The sequence below is a fragment of the Triturus cristatus genome, chromosome 4_2, assembly GCF_964204655.1.
Source record: "Triturus cristatus chromosome 4_2, aTriCri1.1, whole genome shotgun sequence".
Taxonomy (NCBI): domain Eukaryota; kingdom Metazoa; phylum Chordata; class Amphibia; order Caudata; family Salamandridae; genus Triturus; species Triturus cristatus.
The window spans coordinates 801,221,468-801,235,904 of NC_140586.1; the positions used below are offsets into that span (position 1 = coordinate 801,221,468).

Consider the following 14,437-nt stretch of genomic DNA (forward strand, 5'->3'; position numbering starts at 1 on the left):
GTGCCCACACTACAAAAAAATATATATATTTACAATAATTACAATAAAAACCGCATAAATGGTATTGCCAAGACACTACATGCCTCCCGAGCTGGTGAGTGGCACATAAATTCTGTCCTTAAATGTCACCTCAGTTGGCAAATACCCTATGAATTCGAGCATGCTAGAAATGAGGTCTCTAGTTGGCAGAGTTTTGCATCCTGTCCATGTAGGGACCACCACCCTAGTCAGGGTAAATCAGATCCACACCCTAAATTAACCTGTGCTCACCATATGGCAGCTTGGCACAGAGCGTCAGGCTTACGTGGCAATGTATAAAGTATTTGTGTAATAATTAACAGTAACTCAATGAAAGCACCATAAAAAGACTCCATACACGGTTAGCAAAATAGAGAATGTTTAGTTGAGTAAAACAAGACCAAAATGACAACATTCCAATCAGTAGAAGTCGAGATATGAATTCTTTAAGAAAAAAAGTATAAGCAGTGCTTGGAAGTCAATAGGGCTAAAGGTTATTTGAGGTCGCACTAGAACGGGGTAAATCTGGTTCAGATGCAGTTCCAAACAGGTCCCATTGAAGTTATTCCATCTCAAGTTGAGCGAGGAGTCCCGTTTGTGGCAGGGAAGTTTGGCGGGTGCACGATGAGAGTCGCTGGTGATGGTCAGCAGAGGTGAAGTACCACTGGGTGTCGCGGACAGACAGGCTGTGGTGTCGCAATTGCAGGCAACTATGCAGCAATATGAAAAGACAAACTTGCACCCTCTCGCGCTGATCCCTCTTGCGAGCGACCTGGTTCTGGAGGAAACAGGATAGTTTGTGAAGAGCTCAAAAGCTTGATTTAAAGAGTAGTGGTGCAGGAAAACCCACTTCTGAGGCCCTAGGACTGGAGGAGCACCTCAGGCAAGGGCAAGACTTACAGATGGCAGATTCAGATAGCACCAGAAGGAGATGGAGGAAGTATTTTATATCCCTGAGACTTCTAAAAACAGGAGGCAAGCCAGCAAGTCACTCTGGGTTCAAGTGGATAGGCCCAGTCCTTCTCCTCAGCAGGGCAAGATCAGCAGGTAGCAGGGCAGCTCAGCAAAGCAGAGAAGCAGTTCCTTGGAACAGTCAGTAACAGCAAAGTGGCAATCCTTACAGCACAGCAGTCTTCACTCCAGCAGAATTCTCCTCCCCCCAAGCCCAGTATTGTATAGATTTGGTAAGACCAGAGCCCTAGTACTTAAAACCAAAAGTGCCTTTGATGTAAGAGGTGACTTCAAGAGAACTTTCTGAAGTGCATTAGGATCCCTTTCAGCCCAGCACTGACTCCAGACTACCAGTAAGAGGTAAATCAGCCTTTTTGTAAGGTCAGGACACAACCTATTTTTAGTTGCCCAGAAAGACTATCAGTATGCAGATGAATCTCCTGCCACACCCAGCCCTTCCTGTGCTGTGGCTGTGTAGAGGGAATGCACAAAATGTAGCTGTCGCAAAGCCCCGCCGTGTATTGGAGACATGCTGCAGGCACACAGAGCAAGGTTAAGAGCAGAGAATACCACTGTCTAAAAGTGTCATTACTAAAATTGTAATGTCAAATCCAGCTTTACTATTAAAAAGGATTTATCACCCCCAGGCCAAAGATATTAAACATGAAAGTGCTACACCTTTCCAATCAGAAATCATTGCTTAAAATGTGTTTTAAGGAATCCCCTATGCTAGCCTATGGGAGGAGTAGGCTTTACAGCAGTGAAACATGAAATAGGCCATTTGTCACTACCAGGACATGTCAAACATTAAAGTACTTGTCCTACCTTTTATTTACACAGCACCCTGCCTATTTGGCTACCTAGGGCCAACCTTAGAGGTGACCTATGTGTAATAAATGGGGAGTTTAAGGCTTGGAAAGTAGCTTTAAGTGCAAAGTCATAGTGGCAGTGAACTGCACTCACAGGCCATGCAATGGCCGGCGTAGACAGGTTGAAAGGCTACTTCTGTGGTTGGCACTATTAGTGCTGTTGGCTTACTACTAGAATTTAATTTACAGGCCCTGGGTATATGTAAATCGAATATGCCAAACAGGTATAAACCAATTATACCATGTTTAGAGGAGAGAGCTCACTCGACAGGATTGGTAAAGGGTCCAGAGTCCTAAAGCCAACAAAAATAAAGTGAAAAAATAGGAGGAGGAAGGCAAAAAGTTTGGGGTAACCCGCAAAAAGGGACATTTCCAACTAATCATGTTTCCTAAAAATTGAGGCACCCCTCATATCTGGTTCTTGAAGTTCTGGTACTCTATCCTTCATAATACAAGAGTAGAGGATCTCAGATTTTTTTACGAGTATACGGTTCCATAGAACACTAGTGTCTCATATCTCCCAGAACACACTTATAAAAGAACAAACACTTCTTGAGTTGCAAAGAAGCAACAAGAGAACTTTCTTTATATGTTGAATCTGTATCTTTCTTTTTTTTATTTGTAAATCTTCTTCACATAACATATGTTAAAAAATACAGCCTACGCATTTCATCCCAAACTCAGGGGACTTCTTCAGGGCTATTAAAAAACACACATAAGACGTCACTGCAGTAACAAGACAAGAAATAATGAAATAATAGTTCATAGATTACTGCGTACAAATTGATTAGAAACCCAAATGAGTGAACATAACTACCTCACAAACAAAGAGAACACAGATATAACCTCTAAAGGGTTTGTACAATAGAGTTGCATTTATATTCACAGAAAATAAATCCATAGTTTGTTCTCCATATTCCATTGGATAGTGCAGAAACCCAATTACTACATCCTACCTTGAGGCAGCTTCTCTCAACAAACCCTCACATAAACAATGTTTATTACATTTCATTACCTATATTTGAAAGAACTTGCATGCTGACTGAAACCAATGTTTTTCGCACCGATGGCCTAACAGTTAAAAACTCAGTTGTCGGGGGAGTGGCTACCGTACCGTGCAAGATGGCGGCTCCCGTCTGAGCTCCGCTGCGATGCGGAGTAAGGAAGAGGATTTTGACCGCTACGGTAACCCGCCCAAGTGCCAGATGGTAGCGGACGTCTCCCGCTTTGTGGCGGCTATCATTTGGTCTGCTTTTTAAAAGCGGGACGCCCGTATTTGCCCTAATTCGAGCGTGACTCCTCTTTACCTTACGAACACGGGCCACCGCCATTTTGTATGCACGGCAACCGTCGCGTCTGAGGAGATTTTCACAAGTAGTCCCCATGGATGTTGTATGCGTACCACTTTGGTATCTATATACAATTTAAAAAAAAAACATTTACATCTTCTTGGGCTACTGCATAACGCTTGTGGAGGAGATGATGAGTTTTCTGTTGAATGGACATTATTGACTATTTGCTGGCATCCTTTTTACATACAGAGCCTCTTCTCTCCACTGCCAACTGCCTCTGTCTACATTTTTATTGCTCATGCATGCTTGTGACTACCTTTATTGTGCGTGCTCTCATATATAGGTATGTTTACCTATTGCCATGCCGTACAAAGATTAGGTTGTCGATACCCTACTTGACGTAACCAGAATTTGGTGATGTAGTAACCTCTCTGGATTGATGTCATTAATCATATCTACAGGTTATCTTCACTTCCACTATTTGCTTTTGATTGCTGTTACTTGATCTCAAATTTCTCTCACCAGTGAGTTGCCTTCTGGAGGGTCAGCACTGGTTCATCATATTGTATATGAAATAGCTGCTCACCCTGGTTGCTTTCCATAATTCTGAGTCTCTTATATATGGGAAGGATCTCTACTTTTACAAATCATCTTACTTCCCGACGTCAAGTTTACTTCGTTAAGATGGCCAACGAATATACTTCCTCTGCGAGGTCATCTTCATCCGGCGCCAAACCAAAAAGAGTCAAGAATGATCCTCCATCGCCTATTCAATCTTCTTCCAATCCGGTCTTGGATTCCATCTTGGAGGAAATTCGCGCTTTAAGGCCATTCATGACCGCCACTAATGAAAAATTACAACTGATTGAAGATCGATATCTCAACATGGAAGGGAAAATGTTCGAAATGGAGCAGCGAATAAGTAATCTTCAAGACGCGACTACTAAAATTCTCTTGTTAGAACAAGAAATTCATAAGCTCAAACTCCACTGCGAGGATTTAGAAAATCGCAATAGAAGGAACACTCTTCGCCTGTATGGTTTACTGGAAAATATCAAAGGTCCGGATCTCCTTTCCTTTTTGAAGACATTTTTGGCTGACCTCCTCGATCTTCAGTCTTCAGCTCCCCTCAACATCCAACGAGCTCATCGTCTTGGTTGTCCTCACCCACATTCTACCAAACCATACAGCATAATTATGCTGTTTCTTGAATGTAATGACTTGATGCATGTTCTCAAAATTACTAGAGAGAAACGATGTCTTGTTTGGTCTGCCCATAACATCTTCATTTCACAAATCTCTCCAATGCTACCAATGCTCGGCGCAAAGAATTTCTGGCCCTCCGGCCTCAAATGAGATCTATGAATATCCGTTATGTTTCCCGTACCTTTGAAGATCCTCTCCAGCTAAAACAATTTTTACATTCCATTGCTCGACTGCCTATGGACACCTCTGCTCAATGTTCCTGAACTTTTTATGCTCTAATATTATTAAATTGTTAATTGCTAATGTTTTGCAATTGTTACTGTTACCTCTCGTCTAGCTCTTAACGTTCCTCATTTATTGAGGTCCTCAGAGGTTCAGACAAATATTTGCTTTTCTATTATTTTACTTATACTATATTTTATATCATCTTCTCAATACTTTTCTTATCCTCTTCCTCTCCGCGTCTCTGTGTTGTCTGTCTTGCCCTTGAGTGCAGACATGCCCGGTTCCTATTTCTTATACTGCTTCTTACAGATCTGGCTTTTTGTCTTTGAACCGTCATTTCTTACTTTCTCTCCTTCTAACTCTTTTTTCCTCCTTGCTTTTTTCCCCTTCCCCCATTTTTCCTATTTTTACTTATCTTCCCTTAATTTTTCTTACATGTATATGAATTCTTCTTTTTTGTACTTTTGTGTAATCTTCTTCATTCTGTACGGTTCTCTATCATTTATTATTCTTTGCTATTTTTTGTGTCATTTACTACTGATAAATGGTGTATTTTTGTCTTCATTGTTACTCCACTCATGTCCTTTATATTTCTTATTTATTACCTCATTATTGACAAATAGTGTCTTTTTCCTCCCATTGTTGTCTCTGCAGTGTGTCATCATTGTTCCTGTACCCTTGTCTTAAAAGTGATATATGCCTAATGTTGTATTGTGGAACGTCCATGGTTTGGGTCACCCTGTCAAGCGTCAGATGGTACTCTCTCATTTATCAAAGTTAAATTGTCAAATTGCTTTTTTACAGGAAACTCACTGTAATGATGTTGAGTCTCTTAAGCTGAAATGCCAGTGGGTGGGCCAGGTTGTTTTTTCACCTGTGGTCAACTACAAGGGTGAGGTTGTAATCCTCTGCCATAAATCTTTACCAATTCACATTTTGTCTACTGAAAATGATACAAATGGACGTTGGGAAATACTTTAGGCCAAGGTCCATAATAAAACGATCACTTTCTTCAATATTTATGGACCAGTTAAACCTGACCCTGATTACTGGAACACGATTAAATTAAAATTATCTTCCATTTCCAATCCTAATATTATTGTTGCTGGAGACTTTAATAATTGGCTTGATCCTTTTTCCGATAGAAAATCAAAATGCTAATTTAAACCTGACAAGTCTCATAAATCATTTCAAACTGCTATTGCCTTTGGTCCACTTTTCGATGTATGGAAAACCTGCCACCCTGATCAATATGAATTTACTTTTTTCTCAAATGTTCACCATACAATGTCACGTATTGATTATATTTTGGTATCAAAATCCCTATTACCCTCAGTTCAATCCTCAGGAATTGTATCCATTTTTATTTCTGACCATGCCCATGTTTCTTCGCCATTTGATCTATCCCTTACCAACTCCAAACATGTCCTGTGGAGATTTAACAACTTTCTCCTGTCTGACCAATCCTATATATCTGAGGCCACCTCTTTCATAAATTAATTCTTTCTGTTCAACAAAGCTAGTGACACTTCTATTCATAATAATTGGGACGCCTTTAAGGCATCATTTAGGGTCTTCACCATTGCATACACTGCCAAAAAGAAGAAATTACTAAACTCCCAGTATCTCTCTACCCTTAAATACATTGAATCTCTAGAACACTCTTTCTTCACATCTGATTCTCCTTCACACCTCTGCGACCTCATTAAGGCGAAATCTGACTTAAATAAATTAGCTACAATTGATGCGTGCAATATTTTACTTAAAATAAAATCTAAATATCAAGGGGGTCAAAATAAAGCAGGTAAAATGTTGCCTCTCCCCCATCTGTGCCTGATGCTATGTCTCTCCTTGAAAAAGATATATCTCTCCAAGAGATCATTGATGCCATTACATTTTTGAGGAGGGCCAGGGCTCCCGGCCCAGACGGTTTTTCCATTTAACTTATGCTCCTCGTCTGCTTGAACTGTTTTATTCCTTCATCTCTAACTCAAAACCCGAGGGATCCTTTTTAGATGCCCTCATTGTAATCATCCCTAAACCAGATAAAGATCATACCCTTTGCCAAAACTATCGCCCAATCTCTTTAATTATGGTTGTAAACATTTTGCGAAAATTCTTGCTTCTAGATTGGATACCGTTATACCCCTACTAATCAAACCTGACCAATCCGGTTTTATTGGAGGCCGACTTACCTCTGATAACGCTAGGATAATGGCTAATGTTCTTGCATTGGGAAAAAGATATCCTGATCCTCTAGCTGCATTATCCCTTGATGCAGAAAAAGCATTTGATCGTGTAAATTGACCATTCATGCTCAAAACTCTTCACTTGTTTGGTTTCGGTCCCAAATTTATTTCATTTCTTAAGTTGTTGTATCTTGAACCCCATGCATCTATTTCTGTTAACAGTCTTTTATCCCCCTATTTTAACTTACATAGAGGTACCAGGCAAGGTTGTCCACTTTCCCCTCTTTTATTTCTTTCATGTCTTGAACCTTTCCTTGAACGCATCCGACATAACCCCTCAATAACTGGTTTTCAACATAAATCCCACGAAATCAAATTATCTGCTTATGCAGATGATATCTTGATCTATCTCTCTAACCCCCTAACTCTCTGCCTCCTTTCCTACAGGAAATGGATTTATATTCTAAAGTTTCTGGCTACAAACAGAATGTTTCCAAAACAGAGGTATTACCTTTAAACTCCACCTGTTATCAATACATGTTTTCCGACACCAATTTCAAATGGTGTCTCTCTAACATTAAATACCTGGGTGTATGGTTCCCCCCTAACATCCCTCATACTCTTTTACACAATTTTAATGCACTAAAACTCAAGATTCAAAATTCATTTAATTTTTTGTCCCTTCTTTTTCTATCTTGGTGGGGTAGACTGGATAGTATTAAAATGATGATTGTTCCTCTCATTCTTTTCTTACTTTCCATTTTACCATTCAAAATCCCCAATTATTATTTTATACAACCTAACTCTCTCTGTATTAAATTCTTGTGGAACAATAAGCCCTCTCGTATTGCCTTATCTAAATTAATTAAAACAACAATTGAAGGAGTTGTGAGGTTTCCTAATTTTAAATTATACCATACTGCTTTTTTACTTAGACAATTCTATGCTTTAAATAAGCAGAACCATGACTCACCGATGCCCAGATGGATTGATTTTGAGCGTTCCTTGCTACATGAATTCTCCTTTTCCGACATCTGTTCTATGTCTAACTGTACCTTTATTTCTCAGTATCCTATCTTAAAATACTCCCAACATTTGATACATGAACTGTTATCACAGGGTGCCACCTTTCAACATGAGTTCCTTACATCTTCCATTTGGTATAATAAATTCATTACATTCCGACACAAATCATCCTATTTCAAACATTGGAAAGAAAAGGGTATTTTTTATGTTTATCAACTTGTATCTCATAACTCTGTCATACCCTTCAGTGCATTACAACAACGTTATAACTTACCTCTATCCTACTCTTCCCAATACTCACAAATATTCAATGCCCTACAACCATTCTTGTCATAAAAATTTCTCCTGATGACACCATTTCATCTACACCCTTTATACCCTTGAACCCTTTGGCCACCATTATTTCTGACTCCACTTCCAAAGCTTCTGTTATATACAAACTTCTGTCCACTCCCATATCTGATAGACCAAAATCCACTATTGAATTAGCTTGGGAACAAGACCTCTCTATATCCCTTCCCACTAACAGATGGAATAAACTACGGCATAACATTATCACTATCTCAAAAGCTGCAAACATTACTCAATCTTTATTTTTTCTCTATAACAGAGCAGTTTGCACTCCTGTTTATATTCATAAGATTAATCCCTCTTCCTCTTCCCTTTGTTGGTCTTGTCTGTCCTCGGATGGCACATTGTTACATTTACTATATTACTGTCCCAATGTTCTTAAATTTTGGAAATCCATTTGTCCTCCAAGATATTTCATTGTAATATATCATTATCAATTCAAAATGTATTTCTTGGTTCTATGTCTAATGATTTTTCTGACGTTACACCAAATTTGAAACTGTTTGACCTTTTCATTTTCCTTGCATTTAAAGTTATTTTAACTTGTTGGATAGATAATTCTAAAGTATGTACGTTAATGTGGTGGAACCTTACTTGCAATGAACATAGAATCTCTACTGTCTCATTATCAACGCCATCTCAGATAATCAAATCTGACTTATTTTGGATTCCCTTTACTACTTTCCTGTCTTCTCACCCTTCCATACCTTAATTACTTATCTCATCTTACCCCCTTTCCCTCTCCTCTCCTTTTTCTCTTCTTGTTTTCTTTTTCCTTTCTCTCCCTTCCTATTCATTATCTTTAAAACTTGTATTCCACTATCACTTGTTTTATTATGTACCCTTACTCTGCGTATTCATTTCACATCCATAAGATGATTTCCTTTCCCCTCTCCTTATTATCTCTAAATTAGATTGCTCCTTATTATAATATTTTTTGATATTATACATTTTATTACTCTATTGTTCCATCTTATACTTCACTGTAACTTTGGGACTTTATTATTACATCAATAAAAAATTATTTAACAAAATAAAACCTCAGCTGTCTCTAATTCATAAGGATTGCAAACATTAGAGGGAACTCGGAGTGTTTTCATGAGCAGAAAATTCAATTTGATATTATATATCATTATAAGCCGTGCGTGCACACATCTCCAATAACACTCTTAGTGTATAAACAGGAGAAGTCACCAAAACGTCATTATCTCAGAAATATGTCATATCTAAATTAAGAATAGCGGAAAATGTCTTAGCACTGCAGAATTGTCCATAATTCTGGCATAAGAATATGGTATTTAAATACTAAGTTTCTCTTACCCATATTTGTTCAGCTCATATTGAAAAACGCGCCGAGAGATAGTGTATATTCCTTAATGTTCTGTTCTTGTCCACAATCTTAAACGTTTAATAGAAATGTTTCTCTGGTTGGAATCGTCCCAGAGACTCTGTGACCTGTGTAAAGTACATCCAAAGAAACCACCATTTAGGACCTTTCAATTTTCATATATGACTAAAAAGAGTCAATCGCTATTCGCACATGCAAATGCTAACCCTTTTAGTAGAAGCGGTCAGTCAATAAGTGTCCTTCCATCTTTGGCAGTTTTCATGAGTACCCATTAAATAGGCCAGAATGATGGAATTTTAGCCCATTCTAGCACTAATCATCATCTAGTAAAGTAGAAAGAGAAAAACTTTCATCCATTGCCGCACAATTTTTGTCATCTATGCCATTGTCTGTACATGTGGGGAAGTGTATATAGGCAGCACAACGAGTGCTTAGACACCGAATATCGGAACATCTCAGAGCCATCAGGAATGGTAATTCTGCCTATCCTTTATCCACACATGTATGTGATAGAAATGGAGACTCTCCTTTAACTTTCCTTGGCATTGATGTGGTTAAGACTAATGTACGAGGTGGTGATAGGGAACTTTTGTTAGGTCAAGGTGAATCAAAGTGGATTTCTCATTTACGTACAGGAGAGCTTGGTCTCAATAAAGAACATGAGTTCCATCACTTTCTGTAGAGTTGTTAATATTGTGCCTGCAGTTTCCTTCATGGAGTGGTACCCTAATATTGTAGGAAGCTATCATTTTACTTATAGTAGCAGGTCCAATCAACATATTTGTTTAGATTAACTATTGACAAAATATATCTCCATCTATTATTTTTCGTCCTATGTTCTCTAGCAGAAATGTATCCTTATATTAGTGACATCAAGATATAGTCAATCAGTACTACGTGGCCTCTTTTGTGATGGATTTCTTCCATTGAATAATTTGTGGCAAATCATTGTGCATAGACATTGGTAGTTTTAGAACAACTCAACTGACCTTATATAGAGATACCATATTATATATCCATCAAATAGAACTTTCCTCTTTACTAGTGAAACTTTAAAACGTAGTGGACCGTTTTTATAAGGCAGTTGCTGCAGTAATCTGCCTCCACTGAGCAATTGTGGTGAGCGATCAAAACTGTTAGTTACTGAATGTTGCAGAACAATGGGATTTATCTCGTACGGAGATATTATGATATCCGTTTGGCTTTGTTTCAAAGAACATCATGGGTTCCTCTGGAATTTGTCATCATATTTATCCTAACGCTACATGCTACTATAATCTCCGGTTTGACATGAAAAAGTATTTGACTTGACTAGTCCTTAAAGCCGACGAGTTTACATACTTCTTGATAAGGTAGTATTTATCTACTTTCTATTGGCCACCTATTTTAGTAATATTTCAGAATACTGATTTTCAAAAATGTATTAGGGATCTCTGGGTATGAACCAGTTGGCATGATATGTGGGGTATTTAAACAACATGAAACTGTGAGCAAGGCTTCATGCTCTTTTTGCCGGACGGCCCTTTCTGTATTTTCAGGTGATATCCTAAGAGTGGCAAACAGTTTGGTTTATCCTTAGCCTGTTTTAACATTTTTTCACTCTGTCTGTATTACTAACGCTTTACTAATAATTACTAAATTAGTATCCAACTTACTCAATATTTTGATTAAATAATGGTAGTTTGTTGTAGTCCGACATACCTCTACTGGAACATAATTCAAAGTATTTTGGCGTGCTTTTACAAGTACGCAGTTATAAGGAGTACTTCCTTATAGTGGTTTTTCTCTTTCCACTTTACTAGATGATGATTATTACAAGAATGGGCTAAAATTCCGTCATTCTGGACTACTGAATGGATGCACGTGAAAACTGCCAAAGTCGGAAGGACACTTATTGACTGACCACTTCTATGAAAAGGGTGAGCGTTTTCTAAGAATGTAATATTTGCAATCCTAATGATTTAGAAACAGCTGAGTTTTTAACTGTTAGGCCATCTGTACAAAAAATATTGGTTTCAACCAGCATGCAAGTTTTTTCAAATATAGGTAATGACATTTAATAAACATTGTCTATGTAACTCAATTGAGGGTGTGTTGAGAGAAGCTGCCTCAAAGTAGGGTGTAGTAATTGTTTTTCTACACTATCTAATGGAATAGGGAGAACAAACTATAGATTAACTTTCTGCAAATATAAATGTGACTCTATTGTACAAACTCTTTAGTGGTTTCACCTGTGTTCTCTTTGTTTGTGAGGTAGTTATGTTCACTCATTTGGATTTCTAATGAATTTGTACACTGGAAGCTATTAACTATTATTTCAATATGTGTTGTCTTGTTACTAAAGTCATGTCTTATGTGTGTTTTTCAACAGCCCTGAAGAAGTCCCCTGAGTTTGGGACGAAACGCGTAGGCTGTATTTTTTAACATGCGTAATGTGAAGAAGATTTATAAATAAAAAAAGAAAGCAACTTATAAAGAAATTTCTCTTGTTGTTTCCTTTCAACTCAAGAAGTGTTTGATTGTTCTTTTATAAGTGTGTTCTTGGACCAATGAGACACTAGTGTTCTACGGAACCGTATACTCGTACAAAACCTGTGCTCCTCTACTCTTGTATTTTGAACTTTACTTGTCTGGGTTTTTCTTAACGGTTGACCTGAAGAGTGATTAATACTCAAGGAAATAACAGTGTGCATCAATCATATACCATAACCGTTTTTCTATTAATAACTCTATCCTTCATCATATAATCAAACAACCTTTTAGAAATCGAAAAAAGAGAGCTAGAATCTGCCATAATATTTAAGATCTTTCCTAGGGCTAAGATGGCACATATGTTTTGGGCCAGCATCATCTTCTTTCTTAAAAATGAGTATGTTTCTGACAACTAATACCATATTCTAGACTATGATGGTGTTATCATACAGACCTTTGCACATGTTCACTTGTGCTACTAGTTATTTTTTGGTTTTGTCATCATTTTTGCAGACTCTTGAAAAATGCCCTCTCTGATGAGTTACATTCCTTGTCAACAGAGGAGCAACCCTTAAAGGGACCCAAATGGAAGATGTTCTCACATCTATACCATTAAGGGTTGCTTTCACTTTTTCTCTCTACCACAGTCTTTCCTTCCACTCTTATCAGCAGTGCTAAATAATTCAATTTCTTTCTCCTCTGTGCTATCCTTGTTCACCTCCTACACCCTAGAAACTGTTTTTTAATAGCTTCTGCTTTATCAACTGCATCAAGAGTGCAATCCCCCATAATGCACAACTGCCCCTGATTTCTTTTGTCAAATTGGTGTTTACTATAAACTGGTCCCTAATCCTGTCATAAAATGAGGTTCCAAAGTCTCGGAAGTTCACAAATTCTTTAAGGGCAGTGAATAATACATCGAATGACTCATGTATCTTTTGTGTATGGTTATAGAAGTGATATCTTTCTAAAGGTACATCAATAGTAGGTTTAAACATTTTATCAATCTAGATATGACTTAGTCAAAGCTATTCAAGTCACTAGCCCCTCTGCTGCTACAATTCTTGCTAATGTCCTGAATATCTCAACCTAGAGTGATGTGATAGAAGGCGTTTTTTCCTTTCAGTAGGCATCTGTCTTCTTCTAAGCCTGTTAAATATAACACCAACTCTTCTTCACTCTTTAACCTACAACCAAATCCACTCAGAAAAGGGGGAAGAGAACTACTTCCTTCTTCAACCTCTCCAAACTATCACTGTCCACACAAAAGAGAGGTGGGACTGGAGGATGTAACTTTATAATCTTGTGCAAGTGGCCTGTGCTAAGTGCAAAAAAACTGCCCTCATTCACAAATTGTGACATGCTTCATCATTGGGCTTGCTAACTAACACCCCTGCGCAGACCAACACCTGGAGTGGAGCAAAGGGGAGGGGAAGACAATACACACATCAAATAATAACGGGATACAAAACAAAAATGTGCAGTTAGTGATCATTAAAACTAGCTTGGGTATGTCCGCTGCTACGCTATATTCCTGTATTACCCGGCCAGGGTTAAAAGAGAATAGGATGGTGGTGAAAAAGATTGTTAGTAACCGTTCACCCCTCCTTACTGCATGTTCGTCAACATGTTTCTGCTAGTTTCCAATAGCCCTCAATTGAAGGTCTGTACGGCTTTCATCAGGAGCTCTGGATCCCTTTATCAGACCCCTTCCTGTCCTACCTTAATTCTGTAGGTTAATTTGGGAATTTCCCTTTTCATTCATGGGACATGTAAAACATACTCCAGTGTTATCTGTGAATATAAATATTGCCAGAATCACTGAAATAGTAAACCAAACAGCAGATAAATACAATTACTGCACAAATACACTTATATCCCCAAGTGTCTACTCGTGTTAAGCACTGGTACAATGCTATCCCTCCTGTATTATGCCCCCTTAAAGGGTCTATGGGACATAAATATTTGTGTGTCCCTATTCACGGCTTCAAATCGAGTCGACCCAAAAACCCAGTCAATCGTTTTTATTTTATAATTTTCAATATTTTTAGCAAACGTTTTTGCACCAGTGTACTTAACCCTCTTTTTGTTCACTTCACCCATTCTTATTGTTATTTTATTGCCTTGTTATAAAAAGGCCCTTTCCTGTGTCCCAATTAGTATGAGGCACTTACCGAGTTTCAACAGTATGTGTGCTCAAAACGGTGTGGGAGTAGGAGTGGCTCCCTGTAGTCACATACAGTATAAGTTAGGAGACAATAAGTTGTTAGTTTAATGTAGCATATGCTCTCATTTCTGTTTTTTACACATTTGTTCTAACGAGGGGCTCGTTTGCATTGTTGTAAAACCACGTTCTCTAGTCATGCGGGACCAGTATTGAAATGCGCAGCCACCCCTTCTGATGGGTTACTAATGCCTTAATGCACTTTCTCTCTTCGAGGGCCGTTTTGACCACGGTTCTCATCCTACAAACGGCCTACACGTCAGTCT

At 38.3% G+C, this 14,437-nt stretch overlaps 1 long non-coding RNA gene across 1 annotated transcript; it reads left to right on the plus strand.

Annotated features, from left to right (window-relative positions):
- The first annotated feature begins 11,290 nt into the window (after positions 1-11,290).
- LOC146835080 (uncharacterized) lies at positions 11,291-11,955 on the plus strand. Its single transcript, XR_014960374.1, has 2 exons — positions 11,291-11,394; positions 11,847-11,955. It is a non-coding gene; the product is annotated as an uncharacterized LOC146835080 (long non-coding RNA).
- Positions 11,956-14,437: the final 2,482 nt, after the last annotated feature.